Below are 17,990 nucleotides of genomic sequence, written 5' to 3' on the forward strand. Positions count from 1 at the left end.
ACTTGTGCTAAGATAGCTAAAATCTGCCAAAAACTAAAATTGGGAAAAGGCTAGATTTTTATTTGGTCAAGTAGTCTAATCACCCCACCCCCCATCTAGACATACTTTCGATCCTACAAGTGGTATCAGAGCTTTGGTCTCCATTTGCTTTGATTTCCATAGCTTTTGGTGGTCATAGCCTTGGTCTGACAACCTAGGAGAGTATGGCGTCTAGCGAGGGAAATTATCACCGTAGAGGTCCTTACTTTGATGGCACTAATTTTGCTAGTTAGAAGCATAAGATGAAAATGCATATTCTTGGACATAACCCCGTCGTTTGGGCTATTGTGTGTATTGGCTTGCAAGGTGAATTCTTTGATGGGAAAGAACCGAATCGTGAAGCTACCGCGGAAGAGTGAAGATGTTGCAATACAACGCTCAAGCTTGTGATATCCTCTTCAACGGATTGTGCCCCGAAGAATTCAACAAAATCAGCCGTCTTGAGAATGCAAAGGAAATTTGGGATACTTTGATTGATATGCACGAAGGTACCGACTCCGTCAAGGAATCCAAACTGGATGTGCTTCAAAGTCAACTTGACAAGTTCAAAATGAAGGATGGTGAAGGTGTCGCTGAAATGTACTCTAGGCTTGCTCTTATCACAAATGAGATTACCGGCTTAGGGAGTGAAGAGATGACCGATAGATTCATCATCAAGAAGATCCTAAGAGCCTTGGATGGAAAATATGATACCGTGTGCACATTGATCCAAATGATGCCCAATTACAAAGATCTCAAGCCAACGGAAGTCATCGGAAGAATTGTTGCTCATGAGATGTCACTCAAGGATAAATAGGAACTTCACAACAAATCAAGTGGTGCTTACAAAGCCTCATGTGAAGCCCCCACATCATCAAGTGAGAAACAAACCTTCAATTAAGAATTGAGCTTAATGGTGAAGAACTTCAACAATTTCTACAAGACTAGAAGCAAAGAGAGAAGCTCCAAGTCAAGGTCCTACAATGACAAAAGATCCTCTAGTCGAGAGCGAAACTGCTACAATTGTGGAAGGCCCGGACACTATTCCAATGAGTGTACGCCCCCCTACAAGAGAAGAGAAGATTCTCCCAAGAGAAGAAGTAGAAGAGAAGAATCACCATCTAGAGAAAGAAGGAGTAGAGATGATCGTTATGAACGAAGACCCTCACAGAGAAGCAAGGATTCGGAAGGAAAGGACAAGTCATCAAGGAGCTACACAAAACGAAGACATCAAGCTCATGTTGGTGAATGGGTATCCGGCTCTGACTCCGACAACCACTTCGAGAGAAGCTATCACTCCGACTCCGAATATACTCAAGATGAAGGTGTTGCCGGTCTAGCACTTGTAACAACCAACTCCTACGACATATTTGACTCACCAAATGAAGGAGTTGGAACATGCTTCATGGCTAAAGGCCCAAAGGTATCACACCCCGAGTATGTTGATTTCATTAGTGATGAAGATGACTTGTTAGGTGATGATGATTTACTTGTTGACAACTCTAGTGATGAATACTATGATGAAACATCAATTAATCATGCTAATCAAGATAAAATGAATGACAATGATAAGGAGAAGATTGAGTCTCTAACTAAAGAACTAAACACTCTTAAGTTAGCTCATGAAACTATCTTAGGAGATCATCGAGAACTTTTAAGGACTCATGAGAAATTACGCTTTGAAAAGCTCAACCTTGAGCAAGAGCATGAGTTCTTAAAAGCAATCAATGATGATCTTCGTAAGAAAAGTTCTTCTTACATTGCCAAGCGTTTACTCTTATCCACTTACATGCCTCAAGTCAAGTCTAGTAACAAGAACAAGAAAGATTCTTCCTCTAGTAGTAACAACAATCATGCTAAATCCAATATTGTTGCTTCTAGTAGTTCTCTTGATTCCACTAATGATTCTCTTAGCCAAGTTACACTTGAGCAAGAAAATAGCGTATTGAAGGGAATTATAGAGAAAGGTGTTTATAAGAGCCTTACCGGAAGTAAGCAATTCAAGGAAATTGTACGCAAGCAAGAAAGGCACCGGAAGAATAAAGGTGTTGGTTTTGAACGAAAGTTCAATGCCAATGGAGTTGAGTGGGAAGAAGATCAATACCCCAAGATGAAGTTTGTTCCTCAACAAGAGAAGTATGATCCTACTTCTCTCAAAGGGACACAAGCTCAAGATGATCTTCCACCACAAGACCACAAGAAAAAAGGCAAGGACAAACTTCAAGAGGAAATTGATGCATTTGAAGAAGCTCCTAAGGCCTTGGTCAAGTGGGTTCCCAAGACTACTTCAAGTTCCACTTCATCAAGTACAACTACAACATCGAGGATTCCCATCAAGATGGTGTGGATTCCGAAGAAGAATAACTAGAGAGTTCTTGAGGGTGACTCCGCCAACATACTTCACTCTTATCATCTTGGCAAGAACAAGTGCAATCAACTTCCACATCTTGCACTAGTTCAAGGAATCACAAACCCTCTTGTTGGTAAGACAAGGGACAAGGTAACCTAAAAGCTTTCATAGACATCATCTTGTGTGTGCATCACTTTATGTCTATGGATATCCTTGTTTGTTCCTTGTGGGACTAACCCGTGTAGGTATTGAAAGTGCAACTCACTCCAATGGATAGCTCCAAATGATCTACATCAACATTGAGCATCCACATCTTCAACATCTACATGAAGTCATCATCGACAAAACCCAAGGTTAGTTCATCCCTCTTAGGGGGGATCTCACATCTAGGGGGAGCTTTACTCTAAGAGTTGAGCTAAAGCAACTCTAATGGTGTGAACACAACAAATGCTTTATGTAGAAGTGGTAACCCCATTTGTGCTTAAACGATGAGTATGACCTATGATCAAATGTTCTCATTTGACTCCTAAGTCAATATACTCATATATAGATGACCTAGTCATCGCGAATTGTTTGATAGATGCTAGAATTGGTTGTGCATGCTTTGCCACATATTTCAATTGCCATTTTATTGTGTGAGCATGTTGATTGCATATTTTACTCATTTGAGGACATCCACTTGTTGTTTTGATTGATTGGTTTTCTTTTCTTTTGCCAAGTGGATGGACAAGAATGCCTAAGAATCCTCTCTAGCTATCTATGCTTTTCTCGTCTCAAACTCTATTAATGCTACATCACAAATTTGATCAAGTCAGATTCGAACCACTCTGTGTGAGGAGCACTCGGAGTCCCCGATTCGTCTTAGACTTAAACTTCCAAAACTTCTTTGTGCTTCTCGGTCTGACTGATTCCTCCATTTCGGTCATACCGAGATCACTAAGTCGATCTAGGTTTTCAATCTCGGTGCAACCGATTTGAACCTTTCGGTCACACCGAGTTTCAGTAACTGCTTGTAGTTATGAATCTCGGTGCCACCGAGTTGTTCCACTCGGTCACACTGACAGGGTCGGGCTATATATACTCACTGGCAAAATTTTGGAAATTTCTCCGAAACCCCTTCGCCCGCGCATAGCTCGCTCTGCCTCCAGGGTCTCCGGATCGTCTTCCTCGTCGCCAGCCGCCTCCTATCGCTGGTCTCCGCCACCGTCAACGGAATTCTTCCCCGCCGTTGCCGCCGTAGCGAGTTCATCACCGAACTAGGGTATGGACTCGATCACAGTGCTATCCCCGTCCGATTCCTAGCACATTGTGTTCATTATGATTCTTACCACGATTGAAACGCTTCTATCCAGTCAAAACACTCCTTAGATTAGAGTTGAATTGAAAATTTAGGGTTAGGTTTCCGCCGAAACCATCTCAGACCAACCGAGTTGTGGAACTCGGTACCACCAATTCGGCTCAGGCCATTTTACATGTAATTTTCGGTCTAACCGAGAATTGCAAGTCGGTGTGACCGAGTTCAGGACTTTGTGAAACCCTAGCAGTCTCGGTGCCACCGAACTGTGACTCGGTCTGACCGAGTTCACTAGTTTAGGTTCCAACAGCTGCTTCGGTATCACCGAGTTTACAAATCGGTTGATCCGAAATGCTTTCTGTGGAAAACTAAAACTAAGTTTTTGACTCATTCTTTTGCAAAAACCTCTGCATTTTGTGATGCTCATCCACTCTATCTCATCTATATCTATTCACAGGGTCTGCTGTCAGTGTTTGCAATATGTCTGATCAGATTGACAGCCAGAACAGGTCAGAGGAGCAGGTTCACCTGAGTGAGGGCACTAGTCCCTCTAGCAGTTCACATGATGGTAGCAGGAGCACTCCCAGCAACTTGCCCAAAGCTGCCACCAAAACAAGGAAGAAGAAAACTTCAGAGTCTGAGGATGAAGACTATGTGTTAGTTGAGGATGAGGCCACTTCCAAGAAGAAAGTGGTTAAGAAGGAATATAGCACTGCTGCTGCCACCAAGCCAGGCATGAAGCAAAAGGTTCCTGCAAAGAGAATTCCAATGTCTAAGGCCAGAGCATCTACTCAAGTCCCTTTGGGATCTGAACCCAAAGAGGTTGTTGTAGAAGGGAAGGAGAGGAAGGAGAGGATCAAAAAGACCACTGCTAGAGTGCTTGGGAGGTCCTCAATCATGAGAGATTCTGAAGAGGAAGAGCTAGAAGAGGTTGTTGCACCAGCACCCAAGGCACAAAAGCTGATGGGTGATGCTATAAAGTCAGGGGGTGCAACATCAAAGCCCAAAGAAGCACCCAAAGCAGCCTCCAAGCCCAAGAGTGCACCTAAGAGGAATACCAGGAGTATACCAGCTGCTGAGAAGAACAAGGCCCCAGTGCCTGAAGTTGCTGCTGATGAAGATGATGAAGGACAAGTCCTGAGAAAGCTCAAACCCAAGATTCCAGACCACAATGATGCTCATCATGTGGCTGAGAACATGAAGATCAGGAGAGACTCAGGGTTGAGGCTATGGAGAGAGACAGATCCATATCCTACCAGGAGAAGGACTATTGTTGATTACAGGTTCCACACAAAGGAACAGCAGGACTTCTATGAGACAATGTTGTTGGACAAGAAGCCTATAGTGTGTGAAATGAGGTGGGTCGACTGGAAGTATACCAAGGAAAATGAGGAACACTATCCTGGTGTGTTTGACAGCTTCAGTGCTTGTGGAGTTGCAGACTTTGTTGGGCAGAAGCTCACAAAGTGGAATGAGGAGCTCATAATGCAATTCTACTCCACAACACACTTCTATCCAGATGGCAGGATAGTATAGATGTCTGAAGGTACAAGGTACCACTCAACTATTGAGGAATGGGAAAATCTGATCAATGCTCCTAAGGAAGAAGAAGATGACTTGGATGTCTATGCCAAGAAGAAGATGGATCACAACTCTATGGCAAACATGTACAAGGAGATTCCTGAAGATGATCTTGAGACTCACCAGTTTGGGTCAGTAAAACACTTGCTGTCAGGGATGCCTACAATTAATTGGATCCTTAGGCACACTCTCTTGCCCAAGTCTGGTGATCACAGTATGTAACTTGCTACATATATTTGATGTGCCACAGAAGTTCAAGGTCATGAGCCTTATAGTTGAGACTATCAAGAGGACTGCAGCTGACCAGAAAAGAAGTTGTGGATATGCCCCACAAATCCAGGAGTTGATAAACTCAAAGATGGGCACAGGCACATACCTGTTGGATAAGGAACACTTGCCTATCTACCCAGACTTCGAGGACAATCAAGTTGTGATGAATGAGAATGAACCATCATCAGTACAAGCTCAAGAGAAGAAGGAGAAAGCAAAGAAAGAGAAGGCTGCTGAGGGAGTCCTGGATTAGGGGGTGTCCGAATGGCCGGACTATACCTTCGGCTGGACTCCCGGACTATGAAGATACAAGATTGATGACTTCGTCCCGTGTCTGGACGGGACTTTCCTTGGCGTGGAAGGCAAGCTTGGCAATACGGATATACAGATCTCCTACCATTGTAACCGACTTTGTGTAACCCTAACCCTCTCCGGTGTCTATATAAACCGGGGGGTTTTAGTCCATAGGACAACATACACATCAACAATCATACCATAGGCTAGCTTCTAGGGTTTAGCCTCTCCGATCTCGTGGTAGATCTACTCTTGTACTACCCATATCATCAATATTAATCAAGCAGGACGTAGGGTTTTACCTCCATCAAGAGGGCCCGAACCTGGGTAAAACTTCGTGTCCCTCGCCTCCTGTTACCATCCGGCCTAGACGCACAGTTCAGGACCCCCTACCCGAGATCCGCCGGTTTTGACACCGACATTGGTGCTTTCATTGAGAGTTCCTCTGTGTCATCGCCGTCAGGCTCGATGGCTCCTACGATCATCAATAGCGATGCAGTCCAGGGTGAGACCTTCCTCCCCGGACGGATCTTCGTCTCCGGCGGCTTCACACTGCGGGCCAATTCACTTGGCCATCTGGAGCAGATCGAAAGCTACGCCCCTGGCCGTCAGGTCAGATTTGGAAATTTAAACTACACGGCTGACATCCGCGGGGACTTGATCTCCGACGGATTCGAGCCACTACCGAGCGCGCTGCACTGTCCCCACGAGCATGATCTAGCCCTGCCGCCGGACAGTGCCTTGGAGGCCGCACCCGCATCGGCTTTGACCTTTAATTCGGAGCCAACTGCGCCGATCGAGGATGGGCGGTTGGACGCCGCCTCAGGGGCTGCGATTCCAACGGTGATTGAGCCGAACACCAGCCCCGCACTCCACGAGACTCGTGACTCCAAGGAGCCAGATTCCTCTCTGAACTCCGATCCCTCCGCGCCCCTGCCGATCGAATCCGATTGGGTGCCGACCATGGAGTTTACTGCCGAGGACATCTTTCAGCACTCGCCCTTCGGTGATATTCTGAAGACACTGAAGTCTCTCTCTTTATTAGGAGAGTCCTGGCCGGACTACGGTCAGCAAGGTTGGGATTCGGACGATGAAGAAATTCAAAGCCCACCCACCACCCACTTTGTAGCCACTGTCGATGATTTAACCGACATGCTCGACTTCGACTCTGAAGAAATCGATGGTATGGATGCCGATAAAGGAGACGATGAAGAACCAGCGCCTACTGGGCCTTGGAATGCCACCTCGTAATATGACGTATACATGGTGGACGCACCAAAAGATGACGACGAGGAGTGGAAGGACGCACCGAAGGCTTGTTCCCTCGAAAAGCTGTCAAAGCGGTGGCGTAAGCGCCGCCCCAAATCCTGCCTCGACAAAAATAACGATCACACAGATCCAGCGCTGGAGCAGGGCGAACTGCTGCCGGACAACGGCAATCCGGATAATCAAACCGAACAAACAAACCCCATCAAGGATAATGGTCCGGACAACATAACACCGGACAGACACCCGGAGCAGCAGAATGCCCGTAAAAGGCTTGTTGCCACCGCGAGGAGTCTTAAAAAGCAGAAGCAAAGGCTCAAGACCTCTCAAGACACACTCCAAATCAGATGGAGTAAAATACTCAACACAGCAGCAAGGTACGGCGATGATTGCCCCTCCAAGAGCTACCCAAAGCGGAAGCTGCTACCCGAATTCGATGAGGAGGCCTCAGACCCCCCACAACCAAACATCAAAGCAGCCACCTGGTCGGATAGACGACCCCTCTACCAACACAGAACGGCATTCAACGCCGCTCACAATACAACACGCGACCCATGCGAGGGCTCGCACCCAAAGGACGGTGCAACAAGATCCATCTATGGACCACGCAAGCGCGCCCCAGCATACAATGCAACACAACAAACATACGAACAACGCGGCACACCCAGCTACAGGGGGGTGCCGCACACCCCCTATGTTTCACCGATGAGGTGTTGGACCATGAATTTCCAGAGGGATTCAAGCCCGTAAACATAGAGGCATACGACGGAACAACAGCCCTAGGGTCTGGATTGAGGACTACATCCTTCATATCCATATGGCTCGAGGAGATGATCTCCACGCCATCAAGTACTTACCCCTCAAGCTCAAAGAGCCAGCTCGTCACTGGCTCAAAGGCCTCCCCGAAAGCTCCATTGGAAGTTGGGAAGAGCTCGAAGACGCCTTTCGGGCAAATTTTCAAGGGACTTATGTCCGACCTCCGGATGCGGACGATCTGAGTCATATAACTCAACAGCCCAGAGAGTCAGCCTGAAAGCTTTGGAATAGGTTTCTTACTAAAAAGAACCAGATTGTCGACTATCCGGACGCCGAAGCCTTAGCGGCTTTCAAGCATAGCGTCCGTGACGAATGGCTCACCAGACACCTCGGCCAAAATAAGCTGAGAACGATGGACGCATTAACAAACCTCATGACCCGCTTTTGCGTGGGTGAGGACAGCTGGCTAGCCAGATGCAGCACTAGCGACCCCAGTACATCCGAAGCTAGAGATGAAAACGGGAAATCACGGCGCAACAGCAATAACAAACGCCGGAATGAAGAACACCGCATGAAGGGCACGGCAGTAAATGCTGGATTCAAAAGCTCTCGGCCAGGTCAAAACCCGCCCCTAAAGGCACCAGGGATGTACTGTCCAGCCTTAACAAAATTCTGGACCAAATATGTCAAATCCATAGTACCCCTGGTAAACCAGCTAATCATACCCACAGAGAATGTTGGGTCTTCAAGCAGTCCGGCAAGCTCAACGCCGTACACAAGGGGGAGGATATGCCAAGTGAGGACAAGGACGAGCCTCCCAAGCAAGACACAGGGGAACAAAAGAAATTTCCACCAGAAGTCAAAACAGTAAACGTGTTACACGTGATCAAAGGAAAAAAACAACGCGGCACCCCCAGAAAAATATACCCAAGTGCCTGTAACCGCGAGGTCCTGCCACTGGTCGTCTCAACCGATCATTTTCGACCATCGTGATTACTCATCAAGTATCCGGCACGCAGGATGGGTTGCCCTGGTATTAGACCCAGTAATTGGCGGATATCACTTCATGCGAGTCTTGATGGATGGTGGCAGTAGCCTAAACCTAATATATCAGGATACAATCAGCGGGATGGGGTTAGACCCAACACAAATTCGCCATAGCAATACTACCTTTAAAGGAGTAACGCCAGGCCCAGGGGCTCGTTGCACGGGCTCCCTCCTACTACAAGTTATATTCGACTCCCTCGATAACTTCCGTCGCGAGCATCTAACTTTCCACATCGCTCTGTTTCAAAGTGGCTATCAAGCACTGCTCAGACGCAAAGCGTTCGCTCGCTTTAATGCAATACCACACTACGCCTCCCTCACACTCAAGATGCCCGGTCCACATGGCATCATTGCAGTGCATGGAAATATCAAGCGATCTCTGCGCGCCGAAGAGAGTGAGGCTGCCTTGGTAGCCGCACACTAAAGGCGCCCGGACCAGCGAAAGCATCCCATAGGTCGTCAAGACCTCAGACACAACTAATCGAGTCCGGCGCCGCTATAAACAGTCACACCCCTATTTGTCAATACAAGGGGCTCAACACGCACAGACAAGTGGCAATTTCTTCTCACCTTGAATTATGCATGGTTTCTTTAAAAAAAACTATCCTTCTGCACGACAACTTTTTCACCTAAATTCCTCTCTTTTATAGATGATCATCGTGCTACACCCGTCCAGGATACGGCACAATGGAGATACAGGCGCAGACGTGCAGTAGGGACCCGTTCCAAGGATTCTTTTTAGATTAAGACCCTGCGTAAACCTTTTTTACTGTCTCTTGTTGATACATCTCCACTAAAGGATGCTGACGTCTTGGCATGTGGCCACGCCAGAACAATGCCCGTACCTGGACAGAAGGGGCTTCTTACAAAGGCCATTATTTAGGCCCGGTTTATACCACTAAGACCGAATACCTTAGGGAGTGTTCGGCGTCGCGAGTTCGGCCTTATATGCATCAGCTCTGAATCATTGTCTTTGGTCAAATGTTGGGTTTTCCCGGCTCCTGTGTTTTGGTGCCTTATGTTCCGCTTTACCGGCTAAGGTAGCACCAGGAGAACTACTACAATTGTGCACTGGTTCATCCGGACGAGCACCTCAGTAGAGAAAGCCAAAAACTGACTGTCATGATATAGCGTGAGACTGGTCAACCACTCGACGACCTGTCGGAATGATAGAATTCCTCCGCCTTAACGAAGGGTCGTTTTCCGGCCAGGCATGTACGCACCTCGAGATCGGGAGAGTGCGGAGCCACCAGGGGCTATCTCGTAGCCCCCCTGTCAAACTCCTATGGCTAAGTGAAAGTGCTAAAGCATTAAAGTCCGGTTTCCTCGCTCGCTCCGCTATCACCTCCTTAATAGGACCAAGACGTTGGGTTAAGTGTGAACGCGTGTTTGTGCGAGCACCTCCGCATTATATGCATGAGGGTTGAAGCCGACGACTGCAATCTTTCAGGTTATACACATGTATACATAAACGGCCGCACAGGAGGCATCCTATTACTTTCAGGCAAAAGTATAAAAATAGCCTTACAAAAATTTATAAAAGCATTTCGCTTACAATGAGATTACATATCACTCAAACATAATATTTTCTGAGCACTGGGTCTCTATCAAACGAGCACCCTCAAGAACTTCTTCAAAGTAATGCTCACCAGCCCTTCGACCTATGGCCGAATCCCCCGCTGCAACGGTGGTAGCATCCATCTCTGCCCAGTATGCTTTAACACGGGCAAAGGCCATCCGTGCGCCCTCTATGCACGCCGACCTCTTCATCGCATCAATGCGTGGCACCACGTCAAGGAACTGCTGCACCAAGCCGAAATAAGAGTCCGGTTTTGACCTTTCCGGCCATAGATGATCTACAACAGACCTCATGGAGAGTCCGGACAACCTATTTAGTTCGGCCAATTGGTCACTCAATAAAAGTGGACGCTCGGGAGAATGGAATTGTCTCCAAAACAGCCGGTCTACTTCACGGTCTGTCAGACCCTGGAAATACTTGGCCGCATCGGCAGCGCTCGCCGCCAAATCCATGTATACATCCTCCGAACTCCATAGCCGATCCAGAGGAGCATATCGTGGATCTCTGAACTTCCTCCGCAACATAAAGGATTTCCCGGCTACAATATCTCCGGCTTCCCGCAGCTCCTCCTTCTTTGCCCTCATAGCAGAGCAGAGGTCCTTTCTCGTCGCAACAGCCTTCTCAAGGTCCGATACCTTCGCTTGGTTTTCCTTTTCGAGAACCCGGCAACGGTCAGTGGCGGCTTTTAATTCTATGGCCATCTTGTCTCGGCTCTCGCCATGTGCGACCTTCTTGGCTCGCAACTCTTCGGCCGCCTTCAAAGCAGCCGCATTACCCAACCTTGCTTGTTCCTTGGCTCGGGCAAGTTCCGCCTGCAAGGCTTCAACGGTGGCAGCTCCATCTGCAGTCATAACATATTAAAGATACGGGCTTCATACTGCTCTTACTATGCAGTGTTTACCAGATAATGACACTTACCCTGTGCCTTGTCTAGCCTTTTTTAACAAGCTCGATGTCGGCGTTTGCCGCATCCAAGTGCCGTTCTAAATGGGCAAACTCGCTCGTCCGGCTAGCCATCGGAGCTTCCATTACCTGCACATAAAGGCAGTATGGTTATTACCTGGGAATATGATCCTCTGTTTGTCGTCGTTTCCGATGACAACCAGAGTCTCAGGGGCTACTATCTACACAGGGCACACCTAGCATGTGCAGGACTATCATACATTCTTTTACGTACCTCAAAGCCCGTCAGTAGACTCATAAAAGCTTCATGCAATCCGCTTTCGGCGGACGATATCCTCTCCATCACCGTATTCATCAGCACACTGTGTTCATCTGAGATGGTCGCTCGCCCCACCAACTCCCTCAGAACATCTGATCGCACACTAGACGGTGCCGGACTCTTTTGTCTGCTCTCTTCGGGAACCGGACACTGGGAGCTTCGGCGGTCAACGGGATTATTTTCTGGCCTCGCCGGACTCGGAGAAGCCCTCCGCGACGACACTTCAGGGTCACCCGCTTCCGAAGCGGAGGAGTCCGGAGGAGGCGTTTCACTCTCCATCATCTCTGGAAGGAGATCCCCCGAAGACGATCTCATTTGAGAGGGGCTAAGGCCCGAACTGCAAAGATATATGCGGTGGTTACTCTCTCAGAAGAAAAAGATGGCGTATCTGTACTATTAAAGTATTTTGGGTCACTTACGACTTGTGGGAGAATTGATCCCCCCGCGAACTTTGTGCGGCAACAGCACCCCCCAGGGTAAGACCCTCTGTGGGAGACTTCTTCTCCCGTTTGGAAGCTTCGGCTTCCGAACCCCCGGGCGCGATCCTTTTCCTCCCCCGGTCGTCCTCCTTCATGAAGACGCTCGCTCCCTCGGTTAGAATGGGCAGCGTTGGGGGCCCGCGTCCGCCCGTATTATCCTCCTCGGTATCTTCCTTCAAGGGCTCCGGGCAGGGTGCGACCTGGAGCATCTTTTACAGTACCGGATTTTCCAAACCCTCGGGAAGGGGGGGCGAACACCGGATCAGCTTCGCCTTTGTAAGCCAGTCCTGGTCAAAAAGCAAACTCTCAGAGATAACTTCGTAACAAGTGAGAGATAGTATATTCGGCCAGAAGATTCCTTACCTGTTCGGCGGCACGGATACTGCTCAGGCCCATGTCCTCGGTGATTTCCGGACACTCCACTTGAGGTCCGAAGAACGACTTGTACATCACCTCGTGCGTCAGGCCGAGGAAATTTTGAATGACATGCGGTCCCTCGGGATTGAACTCCCACAAGCGAAGGGGCCGGCGTTTGCACGGTTGGATTTGACGGACCAGCATGACTTGTATCACCGCAATCAAATTGAGATCTCCATTAAAGAGATCTCGAATGCGGCTTTGCAGCATAGGCACGTCCTTGGCTGGACCCCAGCTCAGTCCTCGGCTAATCCATGACATCAGTTGTGGTGGAGGGCCCGAGCGGAAAACGGGGGCGGCCGCCCACTTGGCGCTTCTAGGAGCCGTGATGTAGAACCACACCTATTGCCACAATTCAGATACCTCTGGGATGGGACCTTTGGGCCATGGAGCTCCCTTCATATTGCATATTGAGGCACCTCCACACGCCGCATGTTGCCCCTCGATCGTCTTTGGCTTTACTTCAAAGGTCTTGAGCCATAGGCCAAAGTGGGGGTAACCCGGTGGAAGGCCTCGCACACGACGATAAATGTCGTGATATGAAGAAAGGAGTCCAGAGCTAGATCATGGAAATCTAGCCCATAGTAAAACATCAAGCCCCTGACGAAAGGATCCAAAGCAAGGCCTAGACCTCAGAGGAAGTGGGAGACGAACACGACGCTCTCGTTGGGTTCGGGGGAAGGGACGGCCTGCCCCCAGGGAGGCAGCCGATGCAAAATCTCGGCGGTCAGATATCTGGCCTCCCTCAACTTTTTGATGTCTTCTTCCGTGACGGAGGAAGGCACCCATCGGCCTTGAAGGCTAGATCCGGACATGACTGAAGGTTCGGAGCACCGGACCTGGACCTTGGGCGTTTGAGCTTGAGGCGGGGGAAGGATTCGATTGAACACGGGAGGAAAAAGTAGAAAGCCTTGTCCCTTTATAAAGAGGGTGAATATCAAGCGTCCTCTCCATGTCCGCTTGGACTTGCCTATAATCAAGGAGTCCCAGAAGCGGTTGGGTTACCCACGCCTGTTGATGAGAATCCCGGAATAAGGGGACACGATCTCTACTTTAACAAGACGTGCCAATGAAAACCGCCTCGCGTAACACGCTGAGGTGGGTAATAAAACGACTCGGACAAAGACTTGGCCGTGGTGTGTCACGCTACAGAATACGTCAGCAGATTAGATTTGTGTAAATATTGTTCTCTCTATGGCACTATGTGGAAACTTATTTTGCAGAGCCGGACACTATCTTTGTGTTCAAAATCTTCTATGAAGTACTTGGAGGAGGAACCCGCCTTGCAATGTCGAAGATAAACTGCGCCGCCGGACTCATCGTCATTGAAGCCTGGTTCAGGGGCTACTGAGGGAGTCCTGGATTAGGGGGTGTCCGGATGGCCGGACTATACCTTCAGCCGGACTCCCGGACTATGAAGATATAAGATTGAAGACTTCGTCACGTGTCCGGACGGGACTTTCCTTGCGTGGAAGGCAAGCTTGGCGATACGGATATACAGATCTCCTACCAGTGTAACCGACTTTGTGTAACCCTAACCCTCTCCGGTGTCTATATAAACCGAGGGGTTTTAGTTCGTAGGACAACATACACATCAACAATCATACCATAGGCTAGCTTCTAGGGTTTAGCCTTTCCAATCTCGTGGTAGATCTACTCTTGTACTACCCATATCATCAATATTAATCAAGCAGGATGTAGGGTTTTACCTCCATCGAGAGGGCCCGAACCTGGGTAAAACTTCGTGTCCCTCGCCTCCTGTTATCATCCGGCCTAGACGCACAGTTCGGGACCCCCTACCCGAGATCCGCCAGTTTTGACACCGACAGCTGCCAAGATGCCAACTCAAGAGGAGGCATCTGAGTACTTTTTGAAAAGCAAGCAAGATCAGCTTGGCTACCTGATTTCATCCACTCTGAGGATTGAGAAGGGACTGGCCACCCTGACTCAAAACCAGGGGAGCTTGGAAAGAATCGTGGAGCAAAAATTCTATGATTTAGATGTCAAAGTAACTGAGATTCAGTCAGCTGTGGAGCAGCTACAAGATGATATGCATGAGAGGAAGGGCAGAACAACCACTCATGCATTTGCCAGAGTGCCTCGAACTCAGAGATCAACTGCAGTGCCTGTTCTAGATACTAGAGCCACTTCATCTGCACCAGCTATAGCTTCAGTGCCACCAGCTCCATCCACATCAACTGAAGCCTTCGTCCTTGGTGTTCTCCGGACACCACCGCCTGAAGACCAAGCTTGAGAGACATTCTAGTGCTATGCATTTTCTATGAACTTTTTGGTAACTTGTTGCCAAAGGGGGAGAAAAATGTATAGATCATAGGCTTCAAGAGAGAGCGTTGCTTTTTATTCTCTCTTGCTTTGGTGGTTGAACTTTGTTTGTCTTTTGATTGCTTGAGATACTATGCTATTATTTGTGAGACATTGATGATCATGTGGTTGATCATAAGCTACAGTTATGATTGTTAGATGATATTATCTTACTTATCCTTATATGATCATTCACTTTGCTTGGTGATGAGTGCATGTATTTAATTCTTATCATTTTGAGCGCTCCACCAAGATGTATGTGACATCGAAGAGTAACCCATGATCCTAACTCATTCTGCATTTGCAGTCCAAAGCAAATCTTAATATATGCACAAATTTAGGGGGAGCTCTTTCTTTTCACATACTTCTCAAAGCGACAATATCTTTCACTCCTATTATCATTTGTCGAAGCTTTGATCTATATGTTGTCATCAATTACCAAAAAGGGGGAGATTGAAAGTGCAACTATCCCTGGGTGGTTTTGGTAATTCCTAACAACATATAGCTCATTGAGCTAACATTATTCCAAGATTAATATTTCAGGAAAAGCTCAATGAATGGCATGGCATGGATGAGGAAAGTGGATCCCTCAAAATTCTAAGGACAAAAAGTTTGGCTCAAGCTTCAAGATCAAGACTCTACATTTTATATTTTAGTGATCGAAGATCACATTGAGTCAAAGCCAATACTATCAAGGAGGGATGAGGTGCTTCTTAATGGCTTGCTTGCTCAAAATGCTTAGTGATATGCTCCAAAACCCTCAACTACCATCCCACATCAACATATGACCTAAACCAAAAGTCAAACACGGCCCCACCGATTCTTTCGATCCGGCGTCACCGAGTTTCAAATGTCATAGCCACTGCCACAAACCCTAGGCAAATCGGTCTCACCGATCGGGATCTCAGTCTCACCGAGATGGGATTGTAATCTCTCTGTTTCCCTTCGTAATGTTTCGGTCTTACCGAGATGACCGATCGATCCCACCGAGATTGCAATGTAAACTCTCTGTTTCCCTTTTGTAACATTTCGGTCTCACCGAGATGAGCGAATCGGTCCCACCGAGTTTACCTGACCAACTCTCTGGTTAGCTTATTACCAAAATTGGTCCCACCGAATTTGTGTAATCGGTCAAACCGAGATTACGTTATGCCCTAACCCTAACCATATCGGTTCTACCAAGTTGTATCTCAGTCCCACCGAAAATCCTAACGGTCACTAGGTTTGCTGAATCGGTCCGACCGAGTTTAACCATTCGGTCCCACCGAGTTTGGCAAATTGTGTGTAATGGTTAGATTTTGTGTGGAGGCTATATATACCCCTCCACCCACTCTTCATTCATGGAGAGAGCCATCAGAACATACCTACACTTCCAATACACATTTTCTGAGAGAGAACCGCCTATACTTGTGTTGAGGTCAAGATATTCCATTCCAACCATATGAATCTTGATCTCTAGCCTTCCCCAAGTTGCTTTCCACTCAAATCTTCTTTCCACCAAATCCAAATCCTGTGAGAGAAAGTTGAGTGTTGGGGAGACTATCATTTGAAGCACAAGAGCAAGGATTTCATCATCAACACAAAATTTGTTACTTCTTGGAGAGTGGTGTCTCCTAGATTGGCTAGGTGTCACTTGGGAGCCTCCGACAAGATTGTGGAGTTGAACCAAGGAGTTTGTAAGGGCAAGGAGATCGCCTACTTCGTGAAGATCTACCGCTAGTGAGGCAAGTCCTTCGTGGGCGACGGCCATGATGGAATAGACAAGGTTGCTTCTTCGTGGACCCTTCGTGGGTGGAGCCCTCCGTGTACTCGCGCAACCGTTACCCTCTGTGGGTTGAAGTCTCCATCAACGTGGATGTACGATAACACCACCTATCGGAACCACGACAAAACATCCGTGTCTCCAATTGCGTTTGAATCCTCCAAACCCTTCCCTTTACATTCTTGCAAGTTGCATGCTTTACTTTCCGCTGCTCATATACTCTTTTGCATGCTTGCTTGAATTGTGTGGAGATTGCTTGACTTGTGCTAAGATAGCTAAAATCTGCCAAGAACTAAAATTGGGAAAAGGCTAGATTTTTATTTGGTCAAGTAGTCTAATCACCCCCCTCTAGAGATACTTTCGATCCTACAGTTTTGTTGCTATGTTAGAGTGCAGTAGCTTAGTTTCTTGTTGCATTTTAGATGGCATCGTTCTGTTAATCGCATGATAGTGCCATTATCGTTTTGCTTGCCATTTGCAAACCGTGCATACAATTCCGGTGATCTTTATATCGATTTCGACCGAAATCAACTCATCTTTCCAGCGGCGCTCTTGGTTTGCCAAGTTGAGGCCTGGTTCAATCTTTTTCTTCCAGAGCACGCATATGCATTGCATATTACATCCCGCATAGCATGCCTTGTTTTGCATCATGTTGCTTGCGCATTGCACCGTGGTTGATTGTGGTTCCCTTTGCTTGTGTTCTTGATTTGGGTAGAGCCGGGAGACAAGTACATGATCGAGGAACCCATTGAGTACGCTTACAAGGATCAAGCTTACATCAACTCGGAGAACTTTGCAGGCAAGATGACCATACCCTCGAAATCACTTCTATCTTTGCTTGCTAGTTGCTCGCTCTATTGCTATGCCTATGCCTCGATACCTACCACATGCTTTATCATGCCTCCCATATTGCCATGTCAAACCTCTAACCCACCTTGTCCTAGCAAACCGTTGTTTGGCTATGTTACCGCTTTGCTCAGCCCCTCTTATAGCGTTGCTAGTTGCAGGTGAAGATTTGGAGTTTGTTCCTTGTTGGAACATGTTTATTGTTGGGATATCATTATTATATCTTGTTGATTTTAATGCACCTATATACTTGGTAAAGGGTGGAAGGCTCGGCCTTATGCCTGGTGTTTTGTTCCACTCTTGCCGCCCTAATTTCCGTCATACCGGTGTTATGTTCCTTCATTTTGCGTTTCTTATGAAGTTGGGTTATAATGGGAACCCCTTGACAGTTCGCCTTGAATAAAACTCCTCCAGCAAGGCCCAACCTTGGTTTTACATTTGCCTAACCACCTATAACCTTCCCTTGGGTTTTCGCGAGCCCGAGGGT

Source organism: Triticum aestivum, chromosome 7A (genome assembly GCF_018294505.1).
Source record: "Triticum aestivum cultivar Chinese Spring chromosome 7A, IWGSC CS RefSeq v2.1, whole genome shotgun sequence".
NCBI lineage: Eukaryota > Viridiplantae > Streptophyta > Magnoliopsida > Poales > Poaceae > Triticum > Triticum aestivum.